At 41.8% G+C, this 13336-nt stretch overlaps 1 protein-coding gene across 4 annotated transcripts in view; it reads right to left on the reverse strand.

Annotated features, from left to right (window-relative positions):
* LOC141773667 (echinoderm microtubule-associated protein-like 6) overlaps positions 1–13336 on the reverse strand; it is a 512018-nt gene that overhangs the window by 771 nt on the left and 497911 nt on the right. The gene's annotated exons all lie outside the window — the stretch shown is intronic.

The following is a 13336-nucleotide window of genomic DNA, read 5'->3' on the forward strand; positions in this document are numbered from 1 at the left end:
GATGAGGTTAGTTTTGTAAGTTAGACCTTGACGTGGTCAGTTTTAGAGTGAACATGTGTGTTGTGGTGTTTGTCTGTGCTTACATGTGTTTGTTTGCTAGCCTGTTTACATGCCTGTATCCATGCATATGCTCACATATTCACATATGCAGCATGTGTGTGTGTTCACCTGTGTGTATGTGGATACCTTCTGCTCACGTGCAGACAGGTTGTACTCCCCCCAAAAACACCCTTTCCCCCGACCCTCCATCACACACACACACACACACACACACACACACACACACAGAACACAGACTCGTATTGTCCTCTATGCCCACACACATGCCTCCACCCCCAGGTCAGAGCAGTCTGGTTTCTCAGGTTGCTCCGCAGCGTGCAGCTGCTCTGCCCTAAAATAAAAGGGCTTGAGGCCAGACGAGTGGAAACAGATTTTGATTAACTTTACAAGAGTAGCAATAATACTGCAATAAACTCTTCATTAAAGTGATAATCTGCAATCTACAATTAACCAGAAACTCTAAATATGTGTACATTGCCCAAAAGGCAGTGATATGTAGCATTAAACCAATGTTAGTGGGCCTACTTTTAAACATGTTATTGAAATTAGTTGTGTTTGTCTTCCAAAAGCTGGCACATTTGTTGAAACTTGCACTTCATTGTAAACTCTATCCCAGCTTAATGTTATATACATAGGCTATACCTGTGGGGTTCCTCAAGGCTCTATTTTGGGCCCTACCATTTTTTCCTCGTACATGCTGCCCTTGGGGGCCATTTTTAAGAAACATAATATTCCTTTTCATTGTTTTGCTGATGACTCTAAATTGCCCATAGGTGTGAATGTGAGCGTGAATGGTTATGTGTCTCTATAAAAACAAATAGTAAAGACACCCTTTGTTGAGCTGTTTAAATTATTTCAAAACTTTGATGGATTTAAACTTCCTCAATCTGAATGAAAATAAGGCAGAGATCTGACCTAGTGGATGACTCTGTTGCTATTCTCGGCCCTTTAGTTACTCACAATCGACCAAATTAAATAAGAAATTTAATCTTGGTGTGATTTTTGACAGCTCCCTTCAAATTTGACAAACAAATGAGGTGAGTTGATTTTGAGATTTTATTGCTTGTTTTTAAGGCTTTAAAGCTGCAGTAGGCAGAATGTTTTTGGCATCATTGGGCAAAAAATTCCATAATAACCTTTCAGCATATTGTAATTCAAGTGTTCTGAGAGAAAACTAGACTTCTGCTCCTCCTCATGGCTCTGTTTTCAGGCTTTAGAAAATCTAGCCTGTGACGGGAGACTTTGGCCAATCACAGGTAATTCCAGAGAGAGAGTGTTCCTATTGGCTGTTCATTCAACAGAGGCAGCTGTCAATCACTCGCAAACTCTGATCAAACTGTCAAACTAGGCAGCGCTAATACGAATCAATATTCTGTTACTGTAATGCCTATTTCTCTCCTCAAATGTTCTCAGAAACATATTGTAGTGTACTGTTTAGCTGTAAAATGAGAAAGTTTGCTTCGGCTGGTGGGGGGTGCTTGGTATTTCCTCAACTGATCTCAACATGGCGGCCGGGTCACAAACTTTCTCGGAGTTTGCGTTCGATTGACAGCTGCTCAGGGACGGCAAGGCTCCAGCTCGGCTCTGATTGGTTGTTTTCCTCCGCAGGAGCACCGGAGGACACGGAGGCACATGATCTTTTATACTGTCAGGATATAGTGACCGTTATATAAAAATTACTTTTATTAATCATATTTGTTCCAATTCTACCCACTGCTGCTTTAAATGGGCTGGCACCACCTTATCCAGCAGAACTATTGCACCGTCATACTCCAGTTAGAGCCCTGAGGCCGACCAACCAGATGCTCCTGGATATCCCCAGAACTAGACTGATGACGGGGCCCTTTGCGCTGGCCAGCCCTAACCTCTGGTTCCTTACACAGAACACAGAATCATTTAAACCGTTAAAGCTGCAGAAAACTCGCCGCTTCTCGCTGACATTTTTAAACATGCTGTACAAATGAAGCTTGACTCGACTATTCACAATGTAGTTAATAAATATCTGTGTGAAAGCGTCACATTTACATCTCTTTTTATCCCTTTTCCTGGAGTGCTTTACATCTTTGGAAGGAAAATCCAATCTTTTTTTTTGGTCTCAGATTGTTTGCTGTAAAACTGTAAAAACAACTGTAACAGATGTCCCACCTGTTAGGTAGAATCACTATTGTATGGTATTTGCTGGCAGTTACACAGATGCAGTAAATTGGACATGTATTTTCATGTAGCTCTGCCTGCTTATGCTAATTTAAAGCTCCTATTATACAGTTTTCACTTCCTAATTATGAAAACACTGCATTCAATTGCTTCAGACTGTGAAACAAAGAGGAAATATAGCCTACTGGGAAATATTGTTTAGAAAATATTGTTCACTCTTAAAATAAAGTTGAAAGTAAGTACTATAAATCCAGTGGGTAATAAATCAGCCTTTCATGACTGAAACATTCACAGTTTGTTAAATATATCATCTTGGAAACAAACATGTTTAAAGAAAATGATTTCCGGCCCGAGCACATGGCCATGTGGTAAAACGTCTGCGTCAGGAGGTTGTATTTCCAATGTGACAGCAGGATTATTTATGAGTGAGGGTAAAAGCAATTATGCGATTGACCTCTGCTTAGCGGAAGCTGCCTGCAGCAGTAATGTAGGAGTCGTTTTGCACCATGGTGATAAAGCAAGAGAGAGAGAGAGCTGAGCCACAAAGCAAAGGCTCTTGATTTACTGCTCAGGTTTGTTCTGACGCTCCCTAACGTCACGAGCTGGCAGTGACGGGAAGAGTGAGACTGCGGTTTGTAGGCTGAGGTTACATTTGTCTACAGGACCAACACAGAGGGGTCAGTTGGTCCACTCTGTTATATTGCGTTGTATTATCGGCTGTGTGTTACTGGAATGAGTACTAAAACCCAGAAATGAGCATTTTACCACTTCGTATCCTCTGAGACCCACAATAAACCCGTTTTTGTCCTTTTTAGGGGGGTACAGGGGGTCTTTAGGGGGAGATAGCAGGTCAACAGTAGATGTCACATAGAAGTGGTGTACATCATCTGAAAGCTGGGAACCTGAAAATTGATTTTAAGTGCAGCTCAGCACTGTGTGTCAAGTTGTTCTAGTCCTGAATCAGAAATAAACATAATTAAACACAATTAATTAATTAATTAATTAAGCTGAATTGTGAACATGTATCAGGGTTTAAAACATTATAAGGGAAGTTTGTGATGGCCATCCTCATACTCTATTATGTCTCATAAGTTGTTGCAGAAACTTTTGGTTTGGTACCAATTGTTACACAGATTTGGTGCTAAATATAACTATTTTTTACCACTCGAGAATTGATAAAAATGATCAATAATTTATGAGTGAATATTAGGTATGAGGGTCTACGCCTTTGAAGACAGATGTTACCTGCATGAGACAGTGGGGGCAGCCAGAAACCCCCATCCTTCCTTCAGTGACGTAAACATCTCCAGGCTCACACACACACACACACACACACACACACACACACACACACACACACACACACACACACACACACACACACACACACACACACACACTTCCTCTCTCGCTGCTCTTCCAGCTGCATGCTGGAGTTCCACTGGGTGCCATCAGTGTAGATTGTGCTCAGTGGTTGAGTCAATGAAGCAGTGGGAGGATGACGGAGAGAGAGAGAGGACGGGGAGAACTTTGATCAGTCTTTGTTCCAGAGGAGAGCTGCTGACATTGCTGAGGTGTGACCTTGACATATGGCTCAACACATCACGAAACGGATTAGAAATTAGATGTTCTCTCAAGCTACATTCACTAAATAGGAAAATGTGAAATTAAATCCCATTTTCTATTAACGTCTTACAATAAACCAAAGGCTTGTGTACAAACACAATATTTTCTGCCAAAGCTTTGGGTTTTTTTTCACGAGAGATTTCTGTATTGAGTTTTTCTCACCGGGTTGACGTATAGGCGGAGCTCAGTGGCAAAAGGTGAACATACATTCATGCACCAATCAGTGTTTACCAATATTTAAAAAGCAATATGTGATGACAGTTGTGTGGTTGTGTTCTGCATAGCCAGGCCACTGTCAATCAAATCTGATCAAACCACACCCACACAGTCCACATAAAGCAGATTACCTGAGTTTAAACATTTTAAACTCTTACTAGCTTAATTAAAGCTTCAGTAGGCATTTTTGGCATCATTTGGCAAAAATACCATAACAACCTTTCAGCATATTGTAATTAAAGTGTTCTGAGAGAAAACTAGACTTCTGCTCCTCCTCATGGCTCTGTTTTCAGGCTTTAAAATATCTAGCCTGTGACGGGAGACTTTGACCAATCACAGGTCATTTCATTGAGAGAGTGTTCCTATTGACTGTGCTCCTGTCATGTGACCGGAACTTGGCGTTCCTTCACCAGATTTCAGAATGGCGGCGGCGTCACAAACTTTCTCATTTTACAGCTAAACCGTGCACTACAAGATGATTCTGAAAACATTTGAGGAGAGAAATAGGCATTAACGTAACATAATATTGATTCATATTTGATCAGCGCTGCCTAGTTTGACCGTTTGGTCGGAGTTCGCGAGTGATTGTCAGCCGGCTCTCATATACAGCAGATGGACAGCAGACCTCAGATCAGCTCTTAATGCTTGTTTTCCTCCGGTCTGTGAAATCTTGCAGATGCCGTTAGGAGCACCGCAGGACACCGGAGGACACAGAGGCACATGATTTTTTTCAGGTTACCTGTTTCATGTACTACTGTCATGATATAGCGACTGTTTTAAAAAAAATCTTTTTTTAATCATATTTGCTCCAATCTCACCTACTTCAGCTTTAATAAAGTGCTACAGGAATGAGTCCTAAAACCTGGAAATGGGTTACCATTTTAGCACTTCCGGTTCCCTCGTCTGGAAGTCAACAGGGTTTTTGAATGTAGTTAGATCACTGAAATAAGGTCTTTGGTAACACAAGTTTAAGAGATTTCAACTTTTTGTTCTACAACATAAAATACATCAATAAATATCCCACTCGTGAATTCTGAAGCCTTTATATGTCTTAAAGAAGGCGGTTGCAAACTAGTAGCTAAATGAGACTACAATACGTCATCACGTCGACGCCGACGTCCAACTCGTTGTGTATACTCGTGTTCATACGACCGTGTTGTTGTTCATTTATAGCTTATCTAACGTTACGCTTTACTTCTGGCGATTGCATTCCCGCTTCAGGATAATAAAAGTGGTGTTCATTTGTGAAGATTATCTTGCTGAACAAAAGGTGTAAGTATCATAAATGTTTGTTTGTCACAGAGCTTATTTTGTGCAATAATCCAAAACCCAATGGAAAAATCCCATTGGCTTTTTGTCAGGGGAACCAGGGGCGATACTAACTTCCTGGTTAAATAGATCATCGCTGGAGCACTCTATAACTTGATATGTTTTTGCCAAACTTTGATCGTTGAATATTTAATCCGTAGAAATAGAATAGGAGTAGAATGAAAATCAAACTGTTTTCCGTGGTCATTTGAGTAGTCCAAAAGAAAATGGTGATTGTTGTTAGCTGTTATAGTGAAAACAGAATGCACGTCAGTGGGGGCCGCAGAGAGTGGTCGCAGCCTGTCGAGAAGAGTACGGATGCAGCTCCGGAGATGGATGGTTGGCTAGTTAGCTGGGTTTCTGGAGCGGCGGGGAGTGGGGCGGAGTGACCGTTAGACCCAGCGCTGCCGCTGGCCACCAGCCCGTTTTCGAGTGTAGCATTAAAGCATGGTGGAATTAACTATCTTGCTAATTCCACTATGCTTTAAAGGGGATATATCATGCTCATCTTCAGGTTCATACTTGTATTTTGTGTTTCTACTAGAACATGTTTACATGCTTTAATGTTCAAACAACACATTATTTTTCTCATGCTGTCTGTCTGAATATACCTGTATTCACCCTCTGTCTGAAACGTTCCGTTTTAGCGCATTTCAACGGAATAGCAATGGAATTGCGTTGCTAGGAAACAGTTTGGGCCCATGTTTACTTCCTGTCAGCTGATGTCATTCACATACACTAAAACAGGAAATAAACTGGGACACATTTAGAATGTTTACGTTTAAAACTGTGAAATTGTCTAAATATTGTAGATTTGTGACATCACAAATGTACAGAAATCCTAACAGCTTGTTTCAAATGCACAATTTCTGAATACGGGCTGTGTGTATTTATCTGTGGATTGAGCGTTTTCATACTTTCATAGTATTGATATATCACTTAAACCTGCTTTATAAAATAAAAGATATTTAGAATATGGGACCTTTAATGCTGCACTGGAAAATGAGCTAAACAAAGTCGTCAATCATCTGGCGATAGCAATGTGCTTTCCTACGCTTTCCTAGGCTCTTTTTACAATAAATACTTTTGTATTCTTACTCAAGTAGTTATTTTGATGAGTACTTTTACTTGAGTACAGTTTTTGGCTCCTCTATCAACCATTTCATGTTATAGAGAGATACTTGTTTGGCATGTGATCACCACCTGCTATATGATTAATTAGGTTTATTTAGGGAAAGCTGCTGTAGGATAGGATGCGATTGACGGGAGTGGACAAGACAGGATGGGATAGGACAGGACAAATAGTGTAGAATAGGACAGAGCAGGACAAGATAGGATAGGATAAGACAATATAAGACAAATCGGATAGGACAGAACTGGACAGGGACAGGACAGGATAGAATAGAGCATGACAGGACACACAGGGTAAGATATGACAGGGCGAAGCAGGATTAGACAGGACAGGATGGGACAAATAGGGTAGAATAGGTTAGGACAAATAGGTATAGGACAAGGAAAGATGGATTTGAGGGTAAGACAATACAGAACAGGATAGGAAGAAAAACATCAGCTGAAGCCAAAAAAAATGAGTACCAGCTGGACCTGTGACAGATGACAACTAAATGTCCCACCACTCCAAACCACCGCGGTCCCCTACATCCTCACTGCATGTGCACAGCTGCATGTGCAAGAACCACTCCACCACCAGGGAGAGCTGCATTAGTTATAGTTCTACTGAGGGCTCCAGCTGTCCGCCTCTGCCTAGTCTCCCTCTCTCCGTCTTTCTCTGAGACCGAATTAAACACATCTGGATGAGGCAAATTCTGTGTATTCTAGTTATTTATAGAACATCTGGAACAGCGCGGTGGACGGCCGTCCCACAACAGCGCTGAAGTTGGTTTTAGGAAATATTTGTTGAATATTTCAAGAAAGCCAGAGAGATCGCCTCTAGGGGGGGGGGGGGGAGGGGGGGGCAGGAAGGATCTGTGTCACTGTCTCTCCTGTGTTTGTGTTTCATTGTGTGTGTGTGTGTGAGTTTCAGAGGAGGTTAGGTTGTTCGCAGCACATCTGTCAACATCTGGGTGCACAGACTGTGTTTGGCTTTCCAACAACTGGGTGAGATCAACACCAAAAACACACACAGTTTGAGTACAGCCAGAGGATAGAGCACCCCCCCCCCCCTCCCACACACATGCACACACTTCCAAAGCCTCTGATGGCCCCCGAGGGCCCCCAGTTTCCAATCCTGCCACTTCCTATTTCTGGTCTGCGCCTCCTTTACATCCTTTGTAAGACTCTCTCTCTGTCTCCTGTCTTCACTCACACACTCACACACACACACACACACACACACACACACACACACACACACACACACTCGCTCACAGAGACACATTAACACTTTATGTGTAAATGTGATTTTCCCCAGGCTACTCGCTCCTTGGGGAGGCACAGGAGGAGACGTCTTCTCCTTCTCAGAACAAACTGCAGCGTAACATCTGTGCGCAGGAAGAGAGAGACAGATGTGAGAAAGACATCTGTCAGGGGAGGAGATGTCTCTCAGTCATGTTTTTCTCTCAGCAATCTGCATTTCCCAAATGTGTCGTACATACGCTGTTTGATAGAAAGTTGACAGTGCAGACTAAACATGGAGAAGCTACGACCAATTCAGAACCACTTAGTTAAAGCTGCAGTGGGCAGAAATGGAGCAAATATGATTAAAAAATGTTGATGTTGAGTGTCTAAGAGTTAACTTCAGGGATGTTAGGTTTGTAGTTTGTGATGAAGTGTAGTGTATAGTATATATTCTAGGGCTGTCTATTGATTCAAATATTTAATCGTGATTACATAAATTAAATTAAATTAATCGTATCAAAATTGGAGTGGGCAAATATGCTATTTTATGCAAATGCGTGTATATATTTATTATTGGAAATCAATTAGCAACACAAAACAATGATAAATATTGTCCAGAAACGCTCACATTACTGTATTTAGCATAAAAATATGCTCAAATCATAACATGGCAAACTGCAGCCCAACAGGCAACAACAACTGTCAGTGTGTCAGTGTGCTGACTTGACTATGACTTGCCCCAAACTGCATGTGATTATCATAAAGTGGGCATGTCTGTAAAGGGGAGACTCGTGGGTACCCATAGAACCCATTTACATTCACATATCTGGAGGTCAGAGGTCAAGGGACCCCTTTGAAAATGGCCATGCCAGTTTTTCCTCACCAAAGAAGTGTGACATGGTTGGTGCTAATGGATTGTTTAGGTTTTCTAGTTTCAAGTTTCATATGATACCAGTATCTTCACTCTAGCTTTAAAACTGAGCCGCTACAACCTTAAAAATTGCAAGTTGTGTTAATGCATTAGAGAAATTAGTGGCTTTAAAAAAAAATTGTGTTAAAGCTGAAGTAGGCGAGAATGGAGCAAATATGATTAAAAAAAGTTATTTTTATAAAACGGTCGCTATATCGTGACAGTAGTACATGACACAGGTAATCTGAAAAAAATCATGTGCCTCTGTTTCCTCCGGTGCTCCTAACAGCATCTGCAAGATTTCACAGACCGGAGGAAAACAAACAATCAGAGCAGATCTGGAGCCTTGCCGTCTCTGAGCAGCTGTCAATCACTCGCAAACTCCAATGAAACGGTCAAACTAGGCAGCGCTGATCAAATATTAATCAATATTCTGTTACTGTAATGCCTATTTGTCTCATAAAATGTTGTCAGAATCATCTTGTAGTGTACTTTTTAGCTGTAAAATGAGAAAGTTTGTGACCCGGCAGCCATGTTGAGATCAGTTGAGGAAATACCAAGGACCGTCCACCAGCCGGAGCAAACTTTCTCATTTCACAGCTAAATAGTACACTACAAGATGTTTCTGAAAACATCAGAGGAGAGAAATAGGCATTACAGTAACAGAATATTGATTCATATTTGATCAGCGCTGCCTAGTTTGACTGTCTGCTCGGAGATTGCGAGTGATTGACGGCTGCCTACGTTGAATGAATAGCCAATAGGAACGCTCTCTCTCTCTGAAATGACCTGTGATTGGCAAAGTCTCCCGTCACGGGCTAGATTTTTCTAAAGCCTGAAAACAGAGCCATGAGGAGGTGCAGAAGTCTAGTTTTCTCTCAGAACACTTGAATTACAATATGCTGAAAGTTTATTATGGTATTTTTGCCCAATGATGCCAAAAACATATTCTACTTTAAAACGTCTTTTTTTAAAATTTTATTTCCTAATAAACTCAAAAGAGAAGACCTTATACTGTATATCTCTATCATTGTTCTGCCATTTTAAACCAGTTTAGTCAAAGCCAGGATCAGTAACATCTGACGCCTATCAGTCATAACCATTTATCCCCTGTGAAATGATTTATACGTCAAATCTGTATGTAGGGAGTTTGTTGACAAAAAGTGTTTTCCAAAAACAGATTTCGGATCACTGAAGCATAAATACTGACATCTGACCCAGCTAATTCACGTGAGAAAAAGATCATTCTGATATGGTGTTTTGTCACAGGTTAAGTAGATAATATCCTATTCCCCCCCCAAAAAAATATCACAATGAATACAGCATCATCATCAACCCCATGTCCAGTTGTTGTTGTTTACTCGGTCAGTCTGATGGCTGGCTGGAGGTCCCACACAGGGGAGGGCTGCTCCGAGTCGCCCCAGTGACAGCTCACCATATGGGTGGGTGGGAGGGGGGGGTGGGGGGGGGGGGACGGGACGTTCTCTAAGCCCTGTGGAAGTGCACACACATGGATCTAACAAACAGAGCTAAAGCGCCTTGGCAGATGCCACCTCTGTGGTTACCATAGTACACACACACACACACACACACACACACACACACACACACACACAAATCTGCCCCAACATCACAGCTACACTCGTCCAGATGATCAAGCTAATTGAGTCCGACCGTTAGATGGTGAATGAACATGTTGTGTTTTTGTTTTTTTATTTCAAAACTGCTCTCCTGTTTACCAAAAGGAATATTTTGGAGGGACGTTGGCTTTCTGTTGTTTAGAAAACAGTGACTTTAGAGTTCACAGGAAGGTCAGAGAGGATTCTGTGATGCCATTTCAACACAGTCTCACGGTAGTTCCATAAATTGTCATGAAATTGAATTTATTTGATTTGTGTACGACAATAATGACGCTCAGCGCGACTTTAAACAACGTATTTTTCGTGCGTTTTCCTACAAGTGTCCAGCAACGCATGATAAATAAAACTACTCCGCTAGGTCTAGGAAAAGATTGACTTGGTTAGGCTCTGGCAACAAACTACTAAGTTAGGTTTAGGAAAAGATCACAGTTTGGATTAAAAGAGATTAATTAAGATTAATTAAGCTGAAGTAGGCGAGATTGGAGAAAATATAAATTATTTTTATAAAACGGTCGCTATATCGTGAAAGTAATACATGAAACAGGTAATGTTCCTCTTTGTGGTGCTCCTAACCGCATCTGAAAGATTTCACAGACCGGAGGAAAACAAGCAGTTAGAGCTGATCTGAGGTCTGCTGTCCATCAGCTGTCTATAAGAGCCGTCTGTCAATCACTCGCGAACGCCGACCAAACGGTCAAATTAGGCAGCGCTGATCAAATATGAATCAATATTATGTTACGTTAATGCCTATTTCTTTCCTCAAATGTTTTCAGAATCATCTTGTAGTGCACGGATTAGCTGTAAAATGAGAAAGTTTGTGACGCCGCCGCCATTGTGAAATCTGGTGAAGGAACACCAAGTTCCGGTCACATGACCGGAGCACAGCCAATAGGAACGCTCTCTCAATGAAATGACCTGTGATTGGTCAAAGTCTTCCGTCACGGGCTAGATTTTCTAAAGTCTGAAAACAGAGCCATGAGGAGGAGCAGAAGTCTATATTTCTCTCAGAACACTTGAATTACAATATGCTGAAAGGTTATTATGGAATTTTTGCACAATGATGCCAAAAATATACTGCCTACTGCCACTTTAAGTACGGAAGTTATGTGACAAATAAATCAACATTGATCGTGGTTTCACACAAGACACGAACACTGGTCTCCTGGGTGTAAGTCAGGGGTCTCAAACTCGCGGCCCGCAAGACGATATTTTGTGGCCCCCACCTTGATATGAAAGTTTAATGTTAGTGCGGCCCGCAAATTTTTTTAACATTTTTTTTTTTATAAAGTTTTTTTTTTGGGGGGCATTTTTTCATTTTTATTGACAGGACAGTGGATAGAGTCTTGGAAAGGGGGGAGAGAGAGAGTGCATGCGGAAAGGGCCACAGGCCGGATTCGAACCCGGGCCGCCGCGGTCACGACTAAGTCTTGTTACATGGGCGCCCGCTCTACCAACTGAGCTAACCAGGCGCCCTCAGCCCGCGAGTTTTATGTGAATGGCAGTTTGCCGTGGAAAGTCCCTTTGTTGCGCGAGCCCGAGCTGAACGAACCTACCAATCACAGTGGGGTATATGGCTCCCGGGGGCGGGCAATCGGCCGGGCTTGATGCAAGCAGAGAAACATTTCACAACAACTATGGCAGCGCCCGTGTAACATCGCATAAGCTTGATTAAAGCTTGATTTATACTTCTGCGTTGAATCGACGCCGTAGCCTGACGTGCACCTCTCCAGAAATGTAACTACACGTCGCGGCGACGCAGACCGCAACAGCTGTGATTGGTCCAGTCTCTCAGCGATGCTGAGCGGCCAAGACCAAGTTCTACTTCTCTCTGCCTCCATCTTTTCAATGTTTGTTCACACAAATCGACTCAGATATATTTTCTCTTTTCGGCGTTGCAGTAATGTCAGTAAAAGTTCTGTGGTTCAACAGTTATTAGCTCCAACTCCGCTCAGTTTCTGTTTGTAGTACAAGAAGAAGAGGAAACTCATAGAGACGCCGCCGCCAACTAGCGGTTTGGTGGTGTAATTGCAGAGCAACACAAACACAGCAGGCACAACTTTATTGTGGAGTGACACCAAGTGGAATGAATATATATCTTGTCACACAGCCCCAATCATGTCTTTTTCAAAGCCTGCAGTGAAGAGAAAGGTTGGTGACGAGCACAGACAATTTCAGGAAAAGTGGGAGACGCAATAGAGGCCATGTTCAGAAGAACCCATTCAAGTTAAAGAACTGTTAATAATGACGTTTGAGAAGATTGTTTTTTTTTTAACAAAGCTTTTTTTGTGGAATACCTGATGCGGCCCAGCCTCACCCAGACTCTGCCTCCAGCGGCCCCCAGGTAAATTGAGTTTGAGACCACTGGTGTAAGTCCTGTTTTTTTTGACCCACCCATCCACTCCAACCTCCTCCATACACGCCGTTTGCCGCTCTTTATACTTCCCGGTTCACAATTATGTGCATTACATACAAATTGATTTTGTGCTGAACATCATGAAAAAAAAAGAAATTTGTGTCTATGTACACGAATCAATACATACCCTCAGCTCTACGGAGCGTTTTAGCATCTTTCAGCTACACTGTTTTGGTTCACTCTCACGGCGCTCATCAGCAACAAAAAATACTTTTTCCTCAGGAGTTGGTGGAGACGAAAACAGCTGATGGAGAGTGAATATTGGACTTACTGATAATGTTGCTCCATGTCTGCTGGATGTTTTAAATAGGCAACTGTTTGCTAGCATGTTTGTCATATCAACTTCATATGGTGATAATTTTCTAATGTAGTGTTCCCAGATTGTTGCCCTCAAGAGGTAAAAGAAATCAATGAATGCAGGTTTAAACATACTTTTGGTTTGGCGTGTTTTAGCCCATTACAGTATTTGCAAATTGCATATAGCCTTCTTAAAGAATGAGTCTGGTTTAACACAATTTATATCTTATTCATTGTAGTTTTGGCAGTCATTTCTATGAGTTATGATTTGTAGGTATTCACCAAACTAATTGCCAGGTCTGGAAACATGCCTGGTACAGTAGGTCAAGTTGAACTCAAAAGCTGAACTTGAAGGGT

Source organism: Sebastes fasciatus, chromosome 9 (genome assembly GCF_043250625.1).
Source record: "Sebastes fasciatus isolate fSebFas1 chromosome 9, fSebFas1.pri, whole genome shotgun sequence".
In the NCBI taxonomy this organism is placed as follows: Eukaryota; Metazoa; Chordata; class Actinopteri; order Perciformes; family Sebastidae; genus Sebastes; species Sebastes fasciatus.